Source organism: Vicugna pacos, chromosome 32, assembly GCF_048564905.1.
Source record: "Vicugna pacos chromosome 32, VicPac4, whole genome shotgun sequence".
In the NCBI taxonomy this organism is placed as follows: domain Eukaryota; kingdom Metazoa; phylum Chordata; class Mammalia; order Artiodactyla; family Camelidae; genus Vicugna; species Vicugna pacos.
In genome coordinates this window covers 448,296-474,574 of record NC_133018.1, presented here as the reverse complement: position 1 = coordinate 474,574, position 26,279 = coordinate 448,296, and the positions used below count along the sequence as shown (strand labels likewise).

The following is a 26,279-nucleotide window of genomic DNA, read 5'->3' as shown; positions in this document are numbered from 1 at the left end:
CCATGTTATTGCTAGGACAAGTAGTTATGTTGCTTTTTGTCATCAAACAGTAATTAATTGGATGCTTCACTGGATTATGGACATTTGGAATGTCTCCAGTTTTTGTCTGTTGTGAATGATTCTGCAATGAACATTCATTTAAGTTCTTAAGTAGACATATATTTTCACTTCTCTTGGGTACGTAGGGGTAAAGTTGCTGTGGGCAAGTGATGTGTGGGTGTTTTGAGGGGAGGGGATGGTAAGTGATTATATTTTAAACCATAATGAGACTGCAGGTTAACTTACTGAACAAACATGAATACCCTGGGCACTGGCCACTTTGCGGGCACTGGAGCAGCTTGGGGACCAGACCCAGCCCCAGCGCTTGCAGGAGTTTGGTCTCAGCGGGGAAGGCGGACTGCCCTGCACACATGATGCTTCAGCTACCCGTAGGTGCTGTGAAGAAAACCAGAACGTGATTAAAAGGACAGAGAGTGGAAAGGGGAGGACATGGGTTTTTTCTTTTCTGTAATAAAGTCTTATTCCAATAAATTTTGCAGGAATTCTTTTAGGACAAGCATATCATCTGAAAATCATGACAATTTTGTTTATTTTAGTCACTTACACTTTTTTTTTTTTGTTTCCTGTCGTTTTGTTTCCAGTGGTGAGAGTGGGCATTGCTGATGTTGAAAGTAAAGCTTCAATTGAATGAGAAGGGTTGTCCATTCTTTTTGGTGTTAGTGTAGTTTTTCTTATTCATTTTTTATTTTCTAGTTTTTCAGAGTTTTTTAAAATCCTGCATGGTGGTTGAATTTCTGCAATGCTTTTTCACTGCTTCTCTCGAAATTTTCATGTGATTTTTCTTCTTTAATCTGTTCCAAATTTCAGATAACATTAAAAGGCTTCTCTAATGCTGAATCAGTTTTGTGTTCCTGGGGTTAAGCCCAGCGTGGTTGTGAGGGACCATCGCTGTCGTCTGCCCCTGGCTTTGGTTTGCTCGTAGGTGCTTGGGGTTGTCCCCTTGTGTTCATGAATGACGTGGGCCTTGGTGTTTCCTTTCTCAGGCTCTCCTCTGGGTTTGGTATGAAAATTAACCATCCTTACAAAATTAGGAGATGTTCCTTCTTTTTTTGTATACTGTTTCTGTTCCTGTAAAATTGGAATGATTGAGTCCTTTAAAGTTCGGTAGAAATTGTTTGTAAAGCGGTCTGAACTTGGATTTTGTTTGTCTAGTTTTGATGGGAACATGTTAAACTACTGATTCAAAAATTTTTTAACAAATGGTTACATGGTTACCTCTGTGGAGTACACCTTATGCCATTCCTTTTTTTTTTTAAACATTTTTATTGATTCATAATCATTTTACAGTGTTGTGTCAAATTCCAGTGTTCAGTACAATTTTTCAGTCATACATGGACATACACACACTCATTGTCACATTTTTTTCTCTGTGATTTATCATAACATTTTGTGTATATTTCCCTGTGCTATACAGTGTAATCTTGTTTATCTCTTCTACAATTTTGAAATCCCAGTCTATCCCTTCCCACCCTCTACCCCGACCCCCCCCCCCGCCCGGTAACCACAAGTCTGTATTCTCTGTCCATGAGTCTATTTCTGTCCTGTATTTATGCTTTGTTTTTGTTTGTTTGTTTGTTTTTGTTTTTTAGATTCCACATATGAACGATCTCATATGGTATTTTTCTTTCTCTTTCTGGCTTATTTCACTTAGAATGACATTCTCTAGGAGCATCCATGTTGCTGCAAATGGCATTATGTTGTCGGTTTTTATGGCTGAGTAGTATTCCATTGTATAAATATACCACATCTTCTTTATCCAGTCACCTGTTGATGGACATTTAGGTTGTTTCCATGTTTTGGCTATTGTAAATAGTGCTGCTATGAACATTGGGGTGCAGGTGTCATCCTGAAGTAGATTTCCTTCTGGATACAAGCCCAGGAGTGGGATTCCTGGGTCATAAGGTAAGTCTATTCCTAGTCTTTTGAGGAATCTCCACACTGTTTTCCATAGAGGCTGCACCAAATTGCATTCCCACCAGCAGTGTAGGAGGGTTCCCCTTTCTCCACAGCCTCTCCAGCATTTGTCATTTGTGGATTTTTGAATGGGGTTGATCTCTTAAGCTGAAGCCACAACAAAGGGAGAAAGACGTGCGTGCCCGCAGCAGCTTCACGTCCACTTTCCACTTGTGCAGGGTGGCGTGGCGCAAGTAGATGAGGCCCAAAGAAATTAAAAAAAAAAAAAAAAGCAAGCAACTGAAAATGTACACCTGAAAACTGGGTTATTCTGCCTGGCTGTTACAGGCATTAAAGAAGAACCAGACACCACAAAAAGGGAGCAGGTGAACAGTCAAAGGGAGAGACAGGCCCTGCTCTGCGTCGTGCAGGTTTGGAGTTAAGACCGGGTGTGAGTCGCTGACCCAGTCGTGTGGCGGGTCGCTGGTTATGGCCAGGACGCTGGTTGTCCACAGCTTCACATTTGGAAGATGGGTTACCTGTAGCGCGTGCATCGCTGACTCTGGGTCTTAGTGATGCATCGGTGGGTTAAGCTGACACTTCCTTTCCTGTTACAATACAGAGACCTGCGTCCCAGGCTGGAGATCTGGTTTTACTCCTGATCACCTTTGTGCCTCTAAAGCTCTCTACTCAAACAGACCTGAAAGGGGACACATGCACACAGGGTTCCCACAGTCTGTCACATGCTCATAGTTTCCCTAAAATATTAATTTATTTTACAGTTTATGTAGAGTTTTCAGTCTAGCCTATAGAATGTTTATATTAAACCACATGTGCCTTTTAAGTTACCCATGAATAAGATACTGAAGAGGGGGAGGGAGCCCTACCTCTTTCATCAGTTAGTGGGCGAGATGTGAGTGCCTGTGCCCTAGACACGGGGCCACAGACACCCAAGTTGGGGGCTCCTCTTACTTGTTAAAGACGAGGACTGACTTGTGTGGGGCCTGCGTTCCCTCCTGGGCAATTGTTCTATGAAATCTCATGTGACAGATGCTGTAAGGAACTCTTGCTCTGATTACAAAATCAAAGTATATGACAAACTCTTCCTTACAAAATGGCTTTTAGATGTTGTGTAATTCTTATCCATAGAGGCCAGTCACAGAGGACTTTGCTCAACAAAATTTATTACTGCAGAGGCTGCAAATGATCAAATTCTGTTTGCTCGAAACATCCTTGGAAGGTAGTCATCGGTACGTGACATTTTGTTACGCTGTCACCTCAGCTTTTGCCTGTGAGCGTCACTTTCCAGTGTAGGCTTAAAGACCATTAAACCTTCTGGCCACGGAGGCCCACAAGGCACTGAGCACTGCCATTTGCCATCTGCCCATTTTAAGGCCTCATGAAAATGAAAACACAGACTGTACGAGAAAAGAAAAAAGGTGTAGTCGTTAACCAATACATAGCCAAGCTAAGGGAGAGGCCTCGTTAACAACTGAGATTTCAGCAGCGTGTTTGGAATGTGGGAGGCGAGACAGGTTGAAAAGCCCTAGCCTAGATGTGCTGCACGATGGCGTCTGAAGACGTGGGGGGCAGGCCGTCTTCCTCAGGGAATCGTGGAGGCTCAGCGTCAGCAGCCGTTCAGAGCTGACACCTTGGACCCACGGTTTCCATAAGCAGGGTGTGACTGAAGGGCTGGTCATCAAACTGTGGTACAGATCGGTCCCCCAGCGCCCCTCTCCCAGCGACAGTGCACACGCTCACAACATGCGCACAGACGTCCTCAGAGCGGAGGGAGGTGGCACGTGGTATTAGGCAAAACAGGCAAAAATTGTTTCTGCTTAGGATATGAAACTAAATTCTGATAAGGGTTTTGGTACCGCAGGAAAGCCCTCCTTATCTGGGGATGGGGAGGGTTTCCTCCTCAACAGTCAGATTCCCTTTTGTTTACACCGAGGAAGCCTGCCCGGCCTGGTCAGACACAGAGTCTAGAATTTCCAATTTGAGACGAAGCCCTTCTAGGGAAAAAAAAAAATAGACCAACTAACAGAGCCGAGAACAGTAGTCCCCATCTTCCTGTATTTTCACCTTTTTTTTTTAACATTTTTTATTTATAATCATTTTACAGTGTGTCAAATTCCAGTGTAGAGCACAATTTCTCAGTTATTCATGAACATACATATATTCATTGTCACATTTTTTTTCGCTGTGAGCTACCACAAGATCTTGTGTATATTTCCCTGTGCTGTACAGTATAATCTTGTTTATCTGTTCTACAATTTTGAAATCCCAGTCTGTCCCTTCCCACCCCGCACACCCTTATATGAACAGACAACCAGAGGGTCATTGAGTTTACAAGGAAAATTGACAGAATGAAGGGGAAAAAAACATGGGCCCTAGGGAAGCAGCTGATGCAGCAACAATGGTATTACAAGAAAAGGCTATTAGATTTATTACTAGTTTTTAAAAAGGATTACTGAAATGAAAATCTAAGAGAATACCAGTGAAGTAATCTTCCAAAATGTACAGCAAAGACCAGAAGAATGCCGGAAGAGATACATGGGAAAGGAGTCTATGAGGTTCGACACTTGACTTAATAGAAGTGGGAGAAAAGTAACAAGAGTGAAGTGTAAAAACAGAAGGGAAGGCAACTCCCGGAGGCAGAGGTGACGCGTGTCTTTATACGAAAAGGGCCCCTTGAGAGTCAGCACGAGTAACAGAAGCAGCTCATCCGTGGGTGTGCATCTGTGGAGGATCAGTGCTTCAGGGATGAAGAGAGACTGTAAAAATGTTCAGAGAGGGAGAAAACAAATTGTCCATCTACAAAGAAGTGTCCCGCTTACAGTGGCAGTGTCTTCTCAGTTTTAACACTGGATATTCTAAGTATTGCCAGCAAGATCCAAAGGGTAAACACACTTTTTTTTTAAACCCAGAATTCTGTATCTGACAAACTACCACTCAGCTGTGACAGCAGAATAAAGGTGTTTTCAGATGTACAAGGCCTGGAAAGGTTGGCTTCACGAGTACTGTTATTAGGAAGGTAGTTGGACGTGTGCTCCAGCCAAACAAAAGAATAACCAATAAAGACAGGCTTGGCCTTCTGGAAATAGAGGACTCAACCTAACTGGGCATCAGAGCAAAGCCAGGAATAATGGGAATAAAATAGGTCCAGACGGCAATCGTTCCAAACTGGAGCAGGAGTGTGAGACATCCGAGGGAGAGGAAGGATTGACAGCCTGGGGATGTGTTACCCCCAACCCCCCACTCTACCAGAAAGAAAACCATTAGAAACCCCAGGAAAAACTCCTATTTTAGCCTAAATATGGGAGGAAAGGCCATGCTTTTAAGCAGTCAGTGACAAAGAAATGGGTCCATTTAATCTTAAAACTAGAGTTTTTGTTTTTTTTTTTAAATTTCTTGGAGTGGTCACAGGATCATGGCATTGAGTTTGTAAAGAATGAAGTGTCATGTTAGCACACCTCTTGGCCTGGCATTAAGTAATGTTTATACATCATAATGTGAATGCTGGTTGTTGATTTTCAACTTTTAGAACCAGTCTGTGATCAGAAAGGTTTGGTTGCTGTGTACTTCAAGATACGAATGCTGACAGCCTTGATGCTGTTAAAGGAGAAGTGTGGCTGACCCCAGGTGAGCTGCGGAAGGGCAGAGGAGAGGTGTGTGATGGCTCCAGTATCTGTGAGGAGTTGAGATGCAGAGTCAGCTTAGTGGAGCAGGGAATTTATATTCTGTATCCTTGAAATCATAAGTAATTAGTAAAAAGGCTAAATACTGAGAGGGACAGGTGAAGATTAATGATGATGAACTAAATTTTAATTTTTAAATCTAGGAAAATCAATAGATACTACGTCAAGTCATTGAATCTAGAAGCTTTTAGATAAAAGTGTATTATTTGGGGATACAGAGAGAACTATCAGAGGAGCGAAAAACGAGAACAGTCGGAAGTTCTCCTCTGGGGGATGGGCTCAGGGTGTGCAGGAAGGGTGCACACACACACGTCCTTCTGTATTGTTAGATTTGTCCTACGTGTACATATTTTGAGAAGACAAAACATTTAGAAGTACTTCCTGATCTAGTATTTCACTAATCCAGACCTGTTAGGAAGTTTTACTAAAGAGAGTGAGCAATTTATAGGATTGAATTGTGATCATGACCTTAGGAAATAAAATGGTATGAAAACTTTTGCCCTCCTCATAAGTTTTTAAACCGAGTCATCTCTCTGGACAACAAGAACAGCAGAATCAGACGAGCGACTCTTTTCTCCATTATTTAACCCAACACTTTTTTCCTCCTAAAAGTGTCTGTTCACTGTGTAGTGTGTGAGTGAATTGAGCTCACCTCCATTTCAGTAGACTTGAAACAGCCCTGAACGCGGCAGACTGAGTACAGGAATGACACACACAACGTCGCACTGTAGTGAACCCTGGCACTGCAGCGAGGATGGGCTGCGGGATTTTTTCTGACGCTGAATTCCCAGCATCAGATGGACATTTAACTGGTCCTTTCACGTTGACTCAGAAGTGGAATTCTGTCTGCGATGCTAGTGGTGTGCATTTTCTACTCGGAACATAGGCCCGTGCTGGAGTGGGACCTGGGAGAGCGTGTGGGCGACATCAGAGCACAGAGACGCTGCGCGCCTCCTCCGTCACAGCCGAGGGGCTCCGGCCCCCAGGGAGGATGCCTGTTGCCATGGCTACTCACCTCCTTCGTACCTTTTAAGTGGGCCTGGCGAGTCTTACTACCCCTCCTCAGGCGGATTCCTCATTCTCTATGGGACTGTTTCCAAAAGCTCTGTTCCCCCCCATCCTGGCGGAAACCACCCCCCAGACAGGCAGCTGGCCCCCGGGCTCGTCTGCCAAGCCCCGAAGCGCTGATTAGGAGCACGGGCTCTGGAACTGGACCACCAAGGTACGAATCTCAGCTCCCCCACTAATTGTGGGACGTAGTTTTCTCATTTTTAATATGAAGATAATGGAAGTACCAGGGCCACAGGGTGTCGTGAGGTCAAGTATGTAACGTAGTTGGAAACAGTGCCTGGCCCCGGCAGTGGCTCTTGACGCTTAGCCACTGGAATAGGGTCCAGGTGGCCGTTCAGTTTACTCTCATGTTCTGGGTCACCCCAGAGGGAGCACGGGAGGCCGTGTCTGTGCTCAGCAGGGGCAGTGGTGTCCTCCTGTGTGTGAGGAGAGTGGGGAGACCCTGGCAGCTGGGCCAGGGTTCTGGTACCTCTTATAAATGATCCCACTGTCCCCAGGTAACCTCTCCAGGGTTAGGAACATAACGCTACGTTCAACTGTTTCTACGGGAAAACAGATTCGAAGCAAATTGTCTCCGTTTATACTGAATTTTATAGGAACATAACTAATGTAACACTAAGGTTGGCAAGTATTAAATATACAGATCGGCCTTGAAAGATGTTTCAGATGTATTTTGATGGCATTTTGCGAGAATGTGTTTACAGAACTGAGCAGTTTGTTGAAGAGTATGAACTATATGGAATGTAAACATGAAATGCTGTTAGTTTTCTCCAGTTACTGTGTTCAGCTGAGCTTTCACACAATCTCCTTTTTCTTTTATTAGTTCATTTCTTGATCGATCGATCCCATCACTCCCTAGTTACCTCTGGTTGTTCATGAGTTTAGCCCAGTTTGAAGCTTCCGTCTCACGCCCAGCCTAGAAGTGTACCCTTTTCTATTTCCAGCCATACTGGAGTAACGGAGACCAGGTTTGCCCTTCTGCCTTAAATAACTACAAAATCGAAAAGACACATGGAACAACTTTCTTCAGAGACTAGATACAGACAGCTCAGGTCTATGATCCCGAGAGGAAAGAACCAAACAAGCAAAGTCCTAAAATTACAGCTCTCTGCCTAGAGGCGTTTTCTAGAGAACAGGGTGAGACGGGGGACCCAGGCACTTTGAGATGGTCTCTCTTGGGATGCAGTGGATTAACCAGGTGAGATACAGTCTAGGAGAGAGAGCGGCTGCACAGAACGGTAGTTGCAGAAACTTGCACAGTGGTGGCCTTGAGTTTGTCGCTGATTAAGATGCGCTCACACAGAGTAAAACTCTGCAAGGCCCGATGAAGAATGACCAGGTAACTGTAAGGAGACTTACCCCCAGACCTCACACAAGAGAGACGGGGAAAGCTGCAGCCTCTTGAGTAGCAGAGTGGAGACGCTTTGTAGGACATGATGTGAGTTAAGTAGCTATCCAGAATGGTGGTGTGAGTAGGGCCAGAACTAACCCTAACACAATGAGTTCTCTAAACCTGCCCTGACAAAGCTTAGCGACAGGCCTAGCGCGGGTCCACCTGCACTGCAAAGAACCTAACTGTCTGTGGGCCACGGCCCAATGTGCTGTAAAGGGTAGCGGCAGAATGCAGTACACAGCACAGTCAGATAATGTCTGGCAATCAATCTGAAATTCATACACAGGATGAAGCAGAAACACGTGACATGGGGGGGAAACCGTGACTAGATAGAAGCAGATACAGCAGAGATGGTGGAACTTGCAGAAAAAGACTTCAAAATGACTTTATATTTGTGCTCAAGGATTTTTAAAATGAAAATGTACGTAAGGAGAGAGCTAGAAGGTGTAAAAGAGAACCGCCTGGAACTCCTAGGGCTAAAAATCGGTCTCTGAAATGAAAAAAACTGCTGGGCGGAATTAACTGCAGACTAGACGCTGCAGAAGGGAAGTTCGGTGCATTTGACAACACAAAAGTAGAAATTGCCAAAACCAAAGCACAAGAGAAAACTTGGGGCAGCATCAAGTGGTCTGACAGAATATAGTGAAGGTCTCAGTGCTCACAGTCAAGGTGGGGAAAGAAAAATACTAAAAACAAAAAAAGAAGACCGTTCCTGTACAGTTAGTTCCGTGACAGCTCTGGGGCCCCCCCTCCAGTCCGCAGGCTCCAGGAGATCCGGAAGCACCAGAGGGTGAGGGGGGGCGCATCCGCATGTGTGCAGCCCTGGGTCCCTGTGTGTCTGCTGCATAGGGAGGGTCCCACAGGGCCACAGTGCGCATTATTTGCTCGCAAGTTTCTAGAGCCACGTCCTAGCAACAGGCCAAACAGTGTGCGCTTGGCCTTCAGCCGTGTTGGTAGCTAAAGGACAGCGCTCAGAGCCCTGCTCTCTACCCGAGAACTGACCTTGACCTTCCTTAAGTGCTCTATGGGCGACTGCCTGAGCACACCCTGCCCCTCAGCCCCGCCCCGAGCCCTGGGGGCCCGGCCCCTGCCAAGAGGGCCCGGCCACCTCCAGCCTGCTCCCCACCATCGCCGACTGCCCCCGGCCGGCCCGGGTCACCTGGCTCTCCACCAGCTGCTGGCCGCTCGCAGGCCAGCCTACAGGTGTCCCGTGACTTTATATCGACGCCTTGTAACAGCGCTTCACAGGAGATGCTCCCTGCTCCCGCGGACCCTGCGCTCCTTCCTGGGCGTCCTCAGCTCCACCTGCAGTCAAGTCCGTCGGAGGAGGGCGGTGCTGCACGCTCAGACCTCTACGATGTCCTGCAGCTCAGCGTCTCCTGTGGGCACAGCTACCATCTGTGTGGTGCAAGAACAGCCCCTCACTCCTGCGCTGCCCACAACGCCCGGGTGTGCCCTGGACTCGTGCGCGGAGGTGGTGTCGAGGGCCCCTGGTGAGAGCGGGAAAGGGCTGGCCAAGCAGGGGGAAGACCCAGCAGTCCCAGAGGAGGAAGATCAGAGGAGACTGGAGGGCACTGGGGGTGAACAACCCAAGCCAAGACAACTGTGGGTCCAGAGAGGCCCCGTTTCTTTTGTTCCGAGGCCTGGGTCTCTACGGAGGAACCTGCATGCCAAGGACTCAGAAGACAGCTGCGTGGAGAAACCCCAGACCTCTTGCGTGAGCTCCTGCCCCCAGAGAAATAACATCAGCAGTTTGTACAGCTCCTCCTGGGGTTCCCCGCCAGTGCGGAGGAAGAGGGGTCCCGCACGCAGCGGGCTGCCCCCGAAATCCTTGAAGAAAGGGAGGAAGGAGAGCCCCCAGCCTCCCGCTGCAGCTCCGGTGGTCTCACCGTGGACGACCTGGCCCGACAGGGATGCAGGCACAGCCAGAGGGCCGAGGGGAACCGAGGGGAACACATCCGATGGTCCCAGGAAACCCCGAAGACGCAGGTTTCCTCTGCTGCCACGCAGGCGAGGGGAGCCCCTGAGGCTGCCCCCACCCCCTGAACTGGGTTTCCAGGTCACGGCGGAAGACGTCAACATGGAGAAGAAAGCAGCGTTCTGGCAAATCAATAGCATGTTACGGGGTGAGGCCGAGGCGGGCTTGGCTCCCGCGCCCTCCCCGGACGCTGCGGTCACCCCCGTGGAGACCACTCCACCCTCTCAGCCTCTGCTCTCGGGGGCTCCCCAGACCACCAGTGGGAGCATCTTGCCCCCTCTGAAGGCCCCGCAGACGGCCCCCAGTGGTGCCCTGGCCTTCGTCACCCCCACTCAGGGGACCGGGGTCACCCCCATGGAGACCTCTCCATCCACTCAGCCTCTGCTCTCGGGGGCTCCCCAGACCACCAATGGGAGCATCTTGTCCCCTCTGAAGGCCCCGCAGATGGCCCACTGTGGTGGCCTGGCCGTCTTCACCCCTGCTTCGGACTCTGGGGTCACCCCCATGGACACGACTCCACCCTCTCAGCCTCTGCTCTCGGGGGCTCCCCAGACCACCAGTGGGAGCATCTTGCCCCCTCTGAAGGCCCCGCAGATGGCCCACTGTGGTGGCCTGGCTGTCTTCACTCCTGCTTCGGACTCTGGGGTCACCCCCATGGACACGACTCCACCCTCTCAGCCTCTGCTCTCGGGGGCTCCCCAGACCACCAGTGGGAGCATCTTGCCCCCTCTGCAGGCCCCGCAGATGGCCCACAGTGGTGGCCTGGCCGTCTTCACCCCTGCTTCGGACTCTGGGGTCACCCCCATGGACACGACTCCACCCTCTCAGCCTCTGCTCTTGGGGGCTCCCCAGACCACCAGTGGGAACATCCTGCCCCCTCTGCAGGCCCCACAGACGGCCCCCTTGGGCGCCCTGGCGTTTGTCAACCCTGCTCAGGGGACTGGGGTCACCCCCATGAATAGCACTGTACCCTCTCAGCCTCTGCTCTCAGGGGCTCCCCAGACCATCAGTGGGAGCATGTTGCCCCCTCTGCAGGCCCCACAGATGGCCCCCTTTGGTGCCCTGGCGTTTGTCACCCCTGCTCAGGGGACCGGGGTCACCCCCATGGACACGACTCCACCCTCTCATCCTCTGCTCTCGGGGGCTCCCCAGACCACCAGTGGGAACATTCTGCCCCCTCTGCAGGCCCCGCAGACGGTCCCCTTTGGTGGCGTGGCCTTCGTCACCCCTGCTCAGGGGACTGGGGTCACCCCCATGAATAGCACTGTACCATCTCAGCCTCTGCTCTCGGGGGCTCCCCAGACCACCAGTGGGCGCATCCTGCCCCTGCTGCAGGCCCCGCAGATGGCCCCCCATGACGGCGTGGCCTTCGTCATCCTCACCGCCAGCCTGTCTGTGCTGAGCGGCTGTGGGCCCAGCCTGACTGTGACACTTCCTGCTAACCCTGGGACCTCTGCGCAGCCCGTCTTTGTGGTCCCTCATGGGCAGCAGTGTGGAGCCACTACCTGTGACAGCTCTTCCCAGTGTGGAAAGCAGGCAGTCCCAGCCCCAACCTCGGACCCACTCTCCACTCCAGGTCCGCTAGCCTTCCGGGCCCCCCCAAAAGCGTCTTCTGACGGTTTGTCATCCAGAAATCCCACCATGGGCACTCATGCCAGCACCCAGCCGATCTCTCCTGCCACCTCAGCCGTGTTCCCCCGTGGTTCTGCAGCTGCCGCCTACATGCCCAGCGTTGTGACCAGGGCTGGGCCCAACACTTGGCGGCACTGCCCGAGATCTGCCAGCTCGAGGCCAGTCCCCTGCAGGTTCGGGGTCTCAGCTGCATGTAAGGGCGGCAGGAGCCAAGTGGGTGACTTTGAGCTGTGCCGCCTCTTTGCAGCTCTTAGCATCACAAGAGAGGCGAAGCGGAGCCCGAGCACCACACGCTGCCATGGGGGACGCAGGGGCCTGAACACCTGGGGCCCTGTTCACCAGAGCACCCCCATGCTGGCCACGGGACCCAGCACCAAGCAGCAGCCTGGGTTTGGAGGCACTGCTGCCCCCATCTTAAGTCCCACCCCCGGGGGCGCCCCCAGGCAGAGCCCCTCTGCTTCCAGCCGAGGGCCCGGCACCTCTCCCAGCAAGGCTGGCATGTCTGTCCTGGCCTGTGGCAGCAGCCCTGCTTCTGCAGCGGGCACAGCAATGAGAAGCCACACTGTTAGGGCCCGCTCATCACCTGTCCAGGGCGTGGCTGCACACAAGACTGCTTGGCCATCCAACAAGTCATCTTCCTCCAGGTTGGGATCCCTTCCCTTGGAATCCAAGAAGCGGATGATGGCCTGAATTGGCCTCCCAGGCTGGACTTCGTGCAGGCAGGCCCCATTTGGGTGTGAAACCCAAGCCTGGCCCTAACTTCTGGAATCCTGGAGCTCTCTGCCTGCGATCCTGTGGTTGATTTGAGATTGTTACCTGATTCCAAGTGGTCAGAGTCCTCAGGACAGTAGACAAAGGCCCTTGTCCTGTCCTCTCCGGCCCTAGAGCAAGGGGCACACCCCTGCTGCCTACAGCTGACTCCGTCTCTCCCCATTTTCCTCCCAAAAGCCTTGTGTTTTTTCATAGCTTATAATAAAGTTTTGTTCTTGTTTGCATTAAAAAAAGACCAGAACTTTTCTGAATTTGGTAAAAACTAAGGCCTTAATGCTTAAAGGCATTTACTCTGAGTAGTAAGTTAATTTCTGTCGTATGCGTCTAAGTGCAAAGTACTGTCGAGACATTTTAAAATACTCATTAATTTCACTTTCTTTTAGCTTTCTTCTCTCACAAAACCCTATTTAAGAAAGGCTACTAACCACTTAAAAAACTTAAATGTTAATAAACCAGTAGTGAAGGTAGATGAAATGCTAAAAATGTGCAATCCCAAAAAAAGAACGAGTAATAAAATAGATGAGAGAGAGAGAAAAATATCAAAATGATTAATTTAAACCTAACCAGGTCCAGGGCATCTGAGACAACCGGGAATGAGAGGGTGGTCGGTGGAGCAGCTGCCCAGGCTTGCGTTCCGACCGCGGCCTTATCACCAGCCCTGACGTGGGGCTTCTGTTCTCTTCTCTGTCTGGAGAGTAATGACATCCTGCTTCACAGGGAGGGTGGAAGGATGCGTTATTACCTGCAAGTCACTTACCACCAGAGTGTGCTCCTCTCGGTAGGTGTCATGTTCAAGTACAGGTCTCCCCGCACTTTTTGAAAGTCCGATTTATACCACTTGACTTTAAGATAACTTCCAGAAGACACGAGATCAGCACGAGACTAAAAGGCCCCCATTAGTACCTGTTTCTGCGAACTGAAAGAAATGCAAAGAGGATTTCCACTTGCGATGAAAACGACGAGAAATGAAAATGGCACTTAGGGTTTGTCTCGCAGAGGCCGTGACAGAGGCGGCTTGCGCCCTGCGTGGTGAGAGTGGTGCCACCAAGCTCCTCTGGGAACTGGGCTCAGAACCTCAGCGTCCAGCTGCCGCCCCTTTGCATCGTGTCTGTGAGCATTGGCGCTTTGGCTTGATTGATTCTGTGCCTCCCCCAGCAAGATGTGTCCCAAGGCAGTGGCTTCCTGGCTTTGTGAGGCCGTTTCAGCTTGCAAACGGTCTCATAGAAACGCTGTACTTCTGCGGAGCAGGGTAACCGGCAATGAGTATTTCACAGACCTCGCACGTGGGCACCGTCCCTGCTCAGTTACCCTGGTCTCTCTGGTCTTGTCTTTATTTTTATTTTTGCCTTCCTTGTCACCAAATCCTTGCTAAGTGTTGAAGGTGATAGTGGTTAGGTGGTTATGGTAATTTCTGCCTTCTTTCTCCAGCTTCCCTCTAATCAGGTAAAGACCAGAGTGGCCGTCTCCCCCTTCTGTGGGGCAGCCTGAGAAGAGGGCCCCGTCTATCACAAAGTGCTTGGGTTTTAGAAGTTTTTCATAGGGCCGCCTTTACCCCCATTTCTTCAAATGGGAAAGGCGTCTGTGGAGGTACTGACAGGGTTTTGTCCGCTCGCCACCTCTGCCCCGTGTGGCGGCTGGGGTGAGATGCGTTCGGAGTCCCACCGTGCTGCGACCGTATTTGACATCCGCCGTGTGCGCTCCCTGGCCTGTGTTTTTGGATGGTGATATCGTAGGATTGTGCCACTGCCGCCCTCGATTCGCTCTTCCCATTCTTCCCTGCCTCACTGGGCTTTCAGCTCATTGTTGTTGCGTTTTAAAGCGAGTCTGTGAACTAGCCAGATACCTGCCCCGGAGGAGTCCACAGTGTACGTTGACTTGTGATCAATGTATCTTGTGTTTCCAGTGTTTAAAGAGCTTTTTCGTTCAAAATACTGTGGCTTAATTTTTAATATTTGTGTCTCAAACTTCAGTTTTTGAGAGGAGTCCATTGTCGCATAAGCCATGCATCGCAGAGCAGTGGTGACAGAACTCCCGTTGCTCTTGCTAGGGTGGCAGTAGTCAATGCCCGTTTTGGCGAACAGGGCCCTTCAGATGTTCTCCCGGAGCAGGGGCGGGGGGCTGCCTCTGCGGAGCTCCCGTGTGTGGCTGTGCGATCAGGACGCTGGGAGGAGTCGGGGAGTGGCCAGCCTGTCTCATCCTGGCCATCTTACTCTCAGCTGTGTGTGTAAGAAGTTAGGTGTGAGACGTGGGTAGAAGGAAAGGCGTGTCAGCCTTTAGACAAGTTAATTTCGTACATATCTTACATCCGGCTGTGCCTTAATGTAGTTTGAAGTATGAACCTCTAACATATAAAAAGCATTTGTTAAAACTGCAGCTGAAGTTTCTGTTCGTTTGTGAACAAGCTGAACCACTAGGAGCAGAAAGAATAACCAGGAAGTCTACAGGTGGCCAGTGTTTGGGGGTTTTCCCCAGCATTTCATTTGGGAAGACTTGTTATTTAGATTAATACTGTATTGATACTGTGCAGTGAGCATTTAAAAGGTGCACGTCAGGTGACTGTCGTAAGTTAGCCAGCTGGGCATAAAGAAGCAGTAGATGTGGGCAGATACACGGGTCTTATTATAATACGTTGTGGGCAGCTTTACTTGCTGGTTTAGGAGGGGATTTAAGTTTTACGGCATGCGTTTGTTTTACTTTGTTCTGGGCTGTGGGGGGAAGGTTATTTGCTTTTTAGGGGGTTGCTGTTTTTCTTGCAGCGGGACTTAGAGTTACTGAAACCTGACTCGGTGTTGGATGGATTTTACAAAGTTAATTTGTTTCCAGTAAGTTAGAGTCGCTTCGTCTTGCTTGCTTGTGCTCTGAAGAACGGCTCATCCCGTTTTCTTAATAGGAAACAGCTGCTGAGTAGTTCCCTGCATGATAAAGTCTTACACTGTCACTTCACAGAATGTCCCGTGGTTCTCCCAGTAAGGAGCAGTGCTGGTTAGTTCATCTCTATAGTTCCAGCCATTGTGAAATAGTGTGTCTTTGTAAAATCCCATTTTGCTCATTATGCTGTTTTTCTGTTCAAAGTTTAAAGAGAAGAAAAAAATGTGGGCTGTCCACAGAGATCTCAGGAAGGGCCGGGGTGGAGGCATGGCCGCACGGGCCCAGACAAGCGGCATCTCGGGGTCTGTGCCCTGTGGTCAGTTCCACGTCTTTTATGCCTCTGGCCTCGTCCTGTAACCACAGGGTGACGCAGAGGTGGGCCAGTATCAGGGAGCAGAGAGGGAGGGGGAGGAAGAGCTGCCACGAAGATGGGCATGTGCGTGCCTCCCACCTCGTGGGGCCTTGCATTGTAATTCATTTCTTTCCAGAGACGTTTCCCGGTGGAAACTGACCCCTGTGTGGTGCTTTTGATTTGAAACTTTCTGCCTTTGATCGTTGCATCTGCTGTCAAGACTCAGTGAGGGGTCGGGATATCGCCGAGAGGTAGAGCGCGTGCCTAACATGTGCGAGGTCCGGGGTTCAATCCCCAGTCCCTCCATTTAAATAAATAAATAAACCAAATTACCTCTGCCCCCTAAAAACAAATTGGAAAAAAAAGAAGACTCAATGGGTACTAGTTCATCTTTCCTTTTGTTTCAGTTACCAAGCTACATTGTTCTGCTAAACTAACCCCCCACCAAGGCCTTGCCCCGTCAAAGGATAACTGTCCAGAGCTGTGCGTCTGGTCGGGGAAGTGGCTTGCCCCTGGGAAAAGCAGGTGGGCTGCCGGACCACACATCCCTGACTCACCCTCACTTACTGCTTTACTGCGAGAATGAGCTGGCTGCTTTGCCTCTCTTAGCCTCTGGTTTCCTGATCTGTCACAAGGATGGTGATCGCAGTGGCCTCATAGGACTCTTGCCAAAATTAGAAGAAATTTTGTGTTAAATTAGAGTATGTAATAAGTTCGCAATGAATAATGGTTGTTTATCTGTAAATAATGGTGTTGCTGTGCCAGAATCTTCAGATTTTTATTACACAACCTGCTTGTGGTGAGAAAAAGCAAAAAAATTCACGTCCTCACATCCACTCTATTGTTTCTTTTAAGACATTTTTAGTCTTTCTGCACCTGCCCAAAAGCTTTGTGTTATCCAGAGAGAAAACATCTGCATATGGAGGATTTTCCCCTTCCATCTTAAAAAAAAGCGTTTTGTTAGATCTTTCTCTCCATTTAATGAGAATGTCAGGGTCCGGTTTTGATGAGATACAGAGGGTCCATCTGTTCTGCTGATCCATGAAGTCAAACGCTTTAGAAAGGCAAGAAACACCTTTGCTATGTGGGTGTCACTTTCTCTGCTGATTGCAGTAGCAAGCCGTGTTTTTCCTGGGACGAGCTTTCCAGAAGGAACGTCTTCCATTTTATTCTCTCCCTACTCCCCCCTCCCCCATTATTGTTTAAAGGTACTGGTTAACATGTTCTATGCACCTCCTCCCTGATTGTGAAAGAATGAAAGATCATTTTAAAGTTTTTGGAAATAGTCTGAATGTGCTCTGGGGAAAAAACTGCTTTTCGGTAAAGGGAGAATGGGCAGAAGAAATGGTGACCTTTGCAGTGTGTTGCTAAATCAGCCTTAGACCGTGGTGCGGGCTGGGCGGCCTCTGAACGTTCACGCCGCGTGTGGGCCCCTCCTTGGGACGCTGGGCGCAGGGGCTCACTTCTGTCTAACAGAACGTGGCAGGAGAGGTGGGAAGTCACCTCTCGGGTGGGTTATTACAAGTCTGTGGCCTCCATGCTGTGCACTCTCTCTTTTGAATCACTCACCTTGGAGGGAGCCACCTGCCTTGTCGAGAGGCCGCCCTGAGGACTGGCCCACATGAGGGGGACCACGGGGATCTGGCAGAAGTTGAGTGAGCGAGCCTGGACACAGAGGCCTGTGGCCTCCCCAGACACCCGACCCAAAGCCATCACTGGCCCACAGGAAGAATAAATGCTTGTTGTTTTAAGCCGCGGAGTTTCCAGGTGACTTGCAATGCACGTGAAGTAATGGACACGGTCCTTGTTTAATCGTTAGAGATGAAACTGTTCTGCTGAAGCACAGACTGCCTGCTTTGTGCTCCACCCGCATCACCACCCGCTCGGCTTAGGGAGCGTCACCGCATAACCGGTTTGCTTTCAATGTTTAAGAGACATCAAGCTGTTAAATTTGACTTGATTTATATTTGATTTAATTTATATGAGTTATCTAGTGAGGTAAACATGAAACATTGTATTTTTAGTAGATACCACTGTACTAAAGAAAATTAAGAATTGTCCTTAATGCTGTCATGAACACACATATCTGTATGCATATTTATGTTCATTTGATACCACAGTTGTAGGCATATATAAGTAATCTCAAAAGGGAGGAGCTGCCCGGCCTAGTCATAGTCCTCGTGATGTGGATACTAAAATGACTAAACCACATATGTTTACCATAGATAATATATAAAACATATTTATATAAATAACTAGGGATAAAAGTGGAAAAGACGTATAAAACAGTCACACGTAAGAGGCATATTATGACAAAATTTTTACTCTAGGTAGGAAATTTCTGTTAATCTATTAAGTTGTATTTACTGGACAAATCTAGTAATTTGTCCAATAAATGCATGCCGCTGGATGGAAATCAGAAGACAGAAGAATTCATCGGATCACTTCGTTCTTTCAGTTTTACTTCCTCTGGGCGAGTTCTGTGCTGAGCTTCCATCAGACCTGGGCTACGTTTATGTTGAAGGCTGCTAGCCAGGTCTCCATTTCGACCTCTCGCTGACGCACCTGCTTTCCTTGCTTGCGGCGCAGGTGTGCTGTAAAAGCAGATGGCTCATTTGCTTCCTGGCGCTTTTGGGCGTGAGGCCACCTAGACCGTGGATCACATCTTCCATGGGCCACGTGCTGTGTCCCATCCTCCTGCTGGACAGGTGAGCTGCGGGGGAGCCCGCAGACCTGTGCCTCGGCTGCATCGCCGAGGAAGATGGTATCTGGTACAGTGAACTGTAGGTCAGATGGTGTCAGAGTTTCTCTGGTTTTGCAGCAGAAACAAATATTGCAACCGAAACAGAGCTCATGAGAAGCCGAGGGGCGGGAAATGCTAGACCTGTGCTGTCTGGTGTTGTGGCTGCTGGCCACATGTGCTATTTACATTTCAGTCTGAAATGAGAAGACCCAAGAGAATTATGTCTGTGAGGCTGTTGAATAAAGCATGTCATCTTAAAATCTTTGCTTATTTTTTTCTGTATAATATTGGCACAATTAAAAGAACACGCTCAGTTTTGCCTGCAGTGAGCTATTTTAGTCCTTCAAATACTCTTTATTCCCATAGTTATTATCATTAGTTAGCATTTCCACAGCAATATGTACTTTTTAACGCAAGTGCTTTGTAACAGTTTTAGCAATTTCTCTTCTCTCTGGTTTATGACGTAAAAGTTAATTCACATGAGATTCACAGGAAAACAAAGTAAGTTATATGGATCCTACATCTCATGTGGAAACCACCTGCTGCTGGCTTTGCCACAAGCCACCAGATTGCAGTTCTTGCCGAATCAAGGGGAAGGTAACTAACTTATGGAAGGTCAGTCACATCGGGAGTGAGCGCAAACTCCAGGCATAAACATCTGTTCTCATTATCTGCAGTCTTCTGCCCCTCATCAAATAATACTATGAAGATTCAGAGTCCAATTGGCAATAAAGCCATAATGTGAGCACATACAATCAAATACAGGATCGTCACTAGCCTCACATAGGGCACGGGCCACCCTGGCACAACTGGCAGTGCTGTGTGACCCCCAAAGGTCCGCGGAAACCGGAGCATCAGCCCCAGGGCTGGACAACGCCATGCTAAGGACTGAGCCGCTGTTACCTGAGACAGGGCACGTTGTTGTAAGGGACAGGCTGCTTCTCTGCTGGGATTTCTAATACAAGATGGAAACAGAGGATGCAATAATAAACATATACGAGTCTGTGTGTTTATGCATGTATGTGTATATATATGCCAATGGCTGTTCAAAAGTCAAGCTCATTCATTAGAAAAAAGAAGTCTCGAAACTCTTAGGAACGTGACTTTTACAAATCTCAAAGGCAATTCCTTCTCACACACGTGAGTATTTTGTCGCCCGTATCAACTCCTCTCTTTTATGTTTACTTCTCAGGAGCTTCCGGGGTGCTACATGTCTCCTGAGTTCGAGGCTTTCCCGGGAGACCTGCTCTGACTTTCTGCTTTCTCTCATTTTCCATCAGTAGGAAAGATCTGCCCATGTAAATAGGACACATCTTTTCTCTTCCCTCGGCTTTCTCACTTCAATGAGAGAGTTAAGATTAGGAGACTAGGAAGCATACAGTGATACTCCAGCTGTTTTCTTTTCTCATTGAAGAAGATCATCTTTTGAAAATTATTTAATTTTTCTTTATTTTCATACAAAATGCCCCATTTCTAGGGGAGAATGTGTGCCCTCTATTTAGGATGCAAAGTGTGCTGAGTAGGGCAAAAAGTAATTAGGGAACTGGGAAAAGATACGTAACTATAGGTTTTATATTATAGAAAGTGTCAAATTAATTTTAGCTGACATTGGATGAGTGATTTCTCTAATTACGTGTCCTTCCATAAGCAGCACCAATCAAATCTTTGTATCTATGTAAGTATTTTCAAGATACATTTCACACCAAGCAAATTTGTGAAGGGTATTAACACCTTATTTTATTTATTCTAATGCTCTAATGCTTTTTTACTTGTTTTAGAAAGTTTAGTTGCTTCAGTGTATCTATCCTGTCCTGTAATTTCTCATGTTGCCAAAACCACATTCTGCTTTCTAATCACACAGCATGACAGCACGTCATTCCTCTTCACTTCATACTCCCCTGCAGCTACCTTTAGAATCCTCACAGATAAGGAGTATAAATCCAGTAGACATGCTCAAGTCTGGTGATGAGAAGGGAAAAGTAAACCATCTCATTCAGGAGCTGACATTATTAACTGAATTTCTTCATGTGTGTCATTTAGTGAGGTAATTCATGTTCCAGCACATCCAAAACTATACAATGTTATGTAAATGTTGGTGATTATTTATAATAATAACAACAAAACACTTTCTCCTCCCTATTACCATATACTTTGGAAGTTGATTCAAAGAATAAGTGGAATGAACTGTGATTTTCTTCACTAAAGCTGGTCCAAAAAGACCCTAATAAAAGCCTAGTTTTGATGGTAAAATATAGAAGCAAAGGCATCTATGATAATAGTCCTTTACAAGGATCTTTGGGAAGTACCTTCCTAGAGAAAGATAATCATAAGACGGCTACCCAATGAGAATATTTAGTTCAGGCTTATAAAGAACTAGCTGCCATAATTCATTTAAACCAAGTCATTTCACAGGATTTACATTGGCAGACACATTTGACTTTTATTAGATTTTCAGAAAAAAAAATGTTACTTGTAAAATAAAGCAAGGAAAAAAATAAGTGGGTGTGGAAAGCAAGCAAATATTTATATTAAAACCTTCCAAGTTGCCCCCAAACCTAGAGATACTTGGTAGGGCCATTGGCAAGGGGTCGGTAGGAAAGGCAGAAAGTTTGGGAGTGGACATTTACCAAGAAATTCACAGAAGTGTCAGGGAGAAGAGGTGTCCATGCATGCCCGAGTCTTCCATCTACTGGGAATCCTGGAAAGTCAAGATACCACCATGGCTATGTATGGGGCAAACGGCCCTGAAACAAATGATCAACCAAAAGTCTTCATAAAACTTTTATTTTTTTGCAAAATAAAGCAGTTAATATCCGTAAAATAACTTAAAGTGTTTTGTAAAGACTAACTATTATTTGTTTGATAGTTCTTTAATTCATTCATTCTCTGGGCAGGGCCTTCTATTCCTTTTCGGTTTATGTATGAAAGCAGTGCCAATCCCAAAGACCACACAAAAGTAGCAGCAGCAACAGTGTGGCTGAAAGGAAGTGATCTTGGCTAATATTCCAGCTGTAAAGTCTTCACGACTCAGAATAGGCAATTTTTTGATTGTTGGATTTTTTCCCCCTCTCTTGATTTTTCTCTCTGCTGTTTTGTCAACACACTATTTCAGTTTCAATCTGAATTTTGGGTGCAGGTCACATCCTGAAATCTTCCTTTTGACTCAGTCCTTAAATCCCCTTTGGAATGTTATGAATGCTATTTAAGATGATTATCCCTGATCTAAAAAACCATAGCATATAAGGTTTTTATGATCCATTTAGGTACAGATATACCCAGGTCTTTTAAAAATAAATTTGTTTCAGCTATATAAAAAATTGTAACATAAAAATGAAGGCAATAAGAAATTAATGTAACTAGATCACAGAAGAAAATCAGGAAAGGGGAGGTTCAAAGATAAATGCATGAAGCCATCAGACTTACAAGAATGTTTTATAATGGCACAATTAATAAACTGTAATTCTGCATTAGTCTCCAGCAAAAAGGAATATGGAGAAGGAAGGGCAATTATGAGCTAATGAAGATTATGATAACAGAGTAGCAATTTTAGAGAGCTGTAATGGAATTAAATTTTGTAAAGGAAAATTCCGGAAAGACCGCAGATAAGGCAACATAATGATATGAGCTAGTAAATTGTTCTGAGGAAATTGTACCTGTTAGCTACAGTATTAAAATTTCCATTTTACTTATAAAAATTACACAAAAAGAGAACATTATCATGACATAAATAAATTAGTCATTTTAATTTCTTTAGGTGTTATAATTTTCAAGGCTTTTATTTTTGCCTTTAAAAAAAGTAAGTATTTATCCCAAAACAACTCTGATAGAGGTTTACAGATGGGGAAGCTAGGGGCTCACAGGGATTAAATAATTTTACAAAGGTACACATGTCTGTTAAGTAGAACCAGGGCCACAGATCCCTACTGGAGTTCGTCTCTCTTGATGCTAAATTGCTTTTCTACATCACTACCTAACTTCAACCGTGAGTGTTAACCTCAACAATTTCCTTCCATTTACATTTTCTTTCTAATTGCATTTAAGATGAATTTATTCCAACACTGCCAGACTTCCTAATGTTATGTCATCATGAAAAAATCACTTTCAATTCTGATTTATTTGTTAATTAGAAAGGAAGTCTATAAAGATGACTTATTCTAGCACTGTCTTTTGGCATTTCTCCTTTTCTATTTCTAGAAGACAGTAAGTCATCACTTTCTGAAAGGTAAATTGTAGCTAGAAGGAAGTCAGTGATATGTAATTGGTTCTTTGAATAATACAGTAGTCACTCTTCACATGTAACAGTGAAATTATTCATGCTTTTTTGGATATAACTTATTTCTTTTTTTAACATTTTTTATTGATTTATAATCATTTTACAATGTTGTGTCAAATTCCACTGTTCAGCACAATTTTTCAGCCATTCATGGACATATACACACTCAGTGTCACGTTTTTTTTTCTGTGAGTTATCATAACATTTTGTGTATATTTCCCTGTGCTATACAGTGTAATCTTGTTTATCTATTCTACAATTTTGAAATCCCAGTCTGTCCCTTCCCACCCTCCACCCCCCTGGTAACCACAAGTCTGTATTCTCTGTCTGTGAGTCTATTTCTGTCCTGTATTTATGCTTTGTTTTTGTTTGCTTGTTTGTTTTTGTTTTTGTTTTGTAGATTCCACATATGAGCGATCTCATATGGTATTTTTCTTTCTCTTTCTGGCTTATTTCACTTAGAATGACATTCTCCAGGAGCATCCATGTTGCTGCAAATGGCATTATGTTGTCGGTTTTTATGGCTGAGGAGTATTCCATCGTATAAATATACCACATCTTCTTTATCCAGTCACCTGTTGATGGACATTTAGGTTGTTTCCATGTTTTGGCTACTGTAAATAGTGCTGCTATGAACATTGGGGTGCAGGTGTCATCCCTACTTCAGGATTTCCTTCTGGATACAAGCCCAGGAGTGGGATTCCTGGGTCATATGGTAAGTCTATTCCTAGTCTTTTGAGGAATCTCCACATTGTTTTCCATAGTGGCTGCACCAAAATGCATTCCCACTAGCAGTGTAGGAGGGAGGGTTCCCTTTTCTCTGCAGGTTCTCCAGCATTTGTCATTCGTGGACCTTTGAATGACGGCCATTCTGACTGGTGTGAGGTGATACCTCATTGTAGTTTTGAGCTGCATTTCTCTAATAATTAGTGATACTGAACATTTTTTTCATGTGCTTTTTGATCATTTGTATGTCTTCCTTGGAGAATTGCTTGTTTAGTTCTTCTGCCCATTTTTCGATTGGGTTGTTTATTGTTTTCTTACTGAGTTGTATGAGCTGCTTATATATTCTGGAGATCAAGCCTTTGTCGGTTTCACTTGCAAAAATTTTCTCCCATTCCGTAGGTTTTCTTGTTTTACTTCTGGTTTCCTTTGCTGTGCAGAAGCTTGTAAGTTTCATTAGGTCCCATTTGTTTATTCTTGCTTTTATTTCTTCTAGGAGAAAATTTTTGAAATGTATGCCAGATAATGTTTTGCCCATGTTTTCCTCTAGGAGGTTTATTGTATCTTGTGTTATGTCTAAGTCCTTAATCCATTTTGAGTTGATTGTTGTGTATAGTGTAAGGGAGTGTTCTAGCTAGCTTCATTGTTTTACATGCTGCTGTCCAGTTTTCCCAACACCATTTGCTGAAGAGAGTTTGTTTATTCCATTGTATACTCTTGCCTCCTTCGTCGAAGATTAGTTGATCAGAAGTTTGTGGGCTCATTTCTGGGCTGTCTATTCTGTTCCATTGGTCTATATGTCTGTTTTGGTACCAATACCATGCTGTCTTGATGACTGTAGCTGTGTAGTATTGTGTGAAGTGTGGGAGAGTTATTCCTCCAGCCTTTTTCTTTCTCTTCAGTAATGCTTTGGCAATTCTAGGTCTTTGATGGTTCCATATAAATTTTATTATGATTTGTTCTAGTTCTGTGAAATATGTCCTGGGTAATTGGTTAGGGATTGCATTAAATCTGTAGATTGCCTTGGGCAGTGTGACCATTTTAACAATATTGATTCTTCCAATCCAAGAGCATGGAATATCTTTACATTTTTTTACAGATAAGAACTGTAGTACAAAATCTGATGGCTTCTTAGGGGTCTTGCTTTGGTAAAATAAAAATATGGAAGAATAAAGTTTAGGAAAATGAGATAAAAGTAGGTAAGCAGATGAGGCCGTTTGCTGTTTAAAATTACCAGTAGCTTCCAAAATAAAATTGCTTTTTAAAAGAAGCTAATGACACAACTACTTTGTACAGTTATTTCCTTGTTGAAGATTTCATACTAAGTAGTAAGTGAGGAAATTTAAGTATATGATGTACTTTTTGTTGAAACATAGAGGAATTACAATCTGAAGTGAGTCTTTGATAAGTGATTAACTGTCTTTCATCATATAGTTGCCTTGAGGTGAATGGTCTATATTCTACACTAGAAAGGTAATGAAGAAGAAAAACCATGGTCTTCCTCACATAATGCATCGCACATCAAAGAGAAATAAAGTTTAACAGTAAAGACTTTACTCTTCAGTGCTTAAAATGACAGACCTTGACTGTCAAAAAATGTCATTATCACTGAAAGGAAGAGATCGGTCAAAAGAAACAATGTTTGAGCAAGTTATTCCTTTGCCTCTGTGACTACCTCTGTAATCATTTAAAATTTTTGATGAGATTTTTAAAATTGCTTTTCTCCAAAGAATTTAAGACATATATAAAATAAATATAAGCCATTATAAAATTTAAAATATTGAAACAAAAAGGGAAATGGAGAAGAAAGACAGTCATGGAAAGCACCCAGCATGGTAAACAGTCTTCAAGAAGCCTACTAACCTGGTAAATACCAGCAGGGAAGGCGCTACTGTCTGCATTTGGAGTGAGCATGTCTCATGTGAATATTGCCTTCAGGTTTTTCTCAGGAAAAAGAGCGCCTCAGATTGGACACTGAGATTTGATTGTTTAACGCCTTTGTAAGTCTCTTTAAAAATGAATAGGTCAATACAATCCCCCTTTATCAGGAAGAAGGCAAGGCAGCAGACCTTCCAGCAGAAGCAGCAGCAGACGGTGAAGAGTAAAGGATCCTCTTTCCCTTAAGGAAGACTCAGGGGAGGTGAGGGAAATCACGAGCGCTCTTAATTTCAAACAGCTTCTACACAAGGCGAAACTTAGAAATGTCCTTTAACACCAAATGTTAAAGAGCATGCACTCAAACGTGACCACACAGATACTGGCTGTTCTGGGGCGGAAGTCATCCTCAGAAGCAATGTGTCAAGATTTTCCCTAAATCCCCAAGCTGAACATCAGCTGCAGCTAAGCTTTTACATTTTTTCTTGCTGGATATGAAGAGCTCTCAGCTCATGCCTGGAATTATCACCTGGTTACTTAAATAAATTTAAAGTAAAACTTGAAAAAAAGAAACGTCATCAGAAATTGCATTACTGTGAATAAGGCTTGTCACGCTGGATACAGAGAGATAACCAGTGCCTCTGTCAGGCCTATTTCCACTGGCTTCAACTCCTTAGGATTCGGGGCTTCTGAGTCCATTCAAAACCGTTCTGCCCAAGAGCCACCTCGGGAAGCACAATAGCCGCCTTAATCAGGACGAGTTTTATGTTACGTATTTCTTCAGCAAAAAGCACCATGTGCAAGAGACCGCAAGGCCCATCTCTCGCTGATCCCAGAAAGCTGACTGCTTTCTAACTGCCCTGCATCTTCCTTTGGATTTTTCTCACAGCTTTTATTTCTGGGGTCTCTGCTCCAAGAAAACATTTATTTAAAAATAAAATCCCAT

The 26,279-nt window shown here is 45.8% G+C and overlaps 1 long non-coding RNA gene and 1 pseudogene across 1 annotated transcript; one reads left to right on the top strand and one right to left on the bottom strand.

Moving 5' to 3' along the window:
• LOC140690892 (RNA-binding protein 3-like) overlaps window positions 1-26,279 on the top strand; it is a 200,193-nt pseudogene that overhangs the window by 7,709 nt on the left and 166,205 nt on the right.
• LOC140690895 (uncharacterized) lies at window positions 1,963-25,049 on the bottom strand. Its single transcript, XR_012066240.1, has 2 exons — window positions 23,486-25,049; window positions 1,963-1,998 (listed from the first exon to the last, which is right to left on the bottom strand). It is a non-coding gene; the product is annotated as an uncharacterized lncRNA (long non-coding RNA).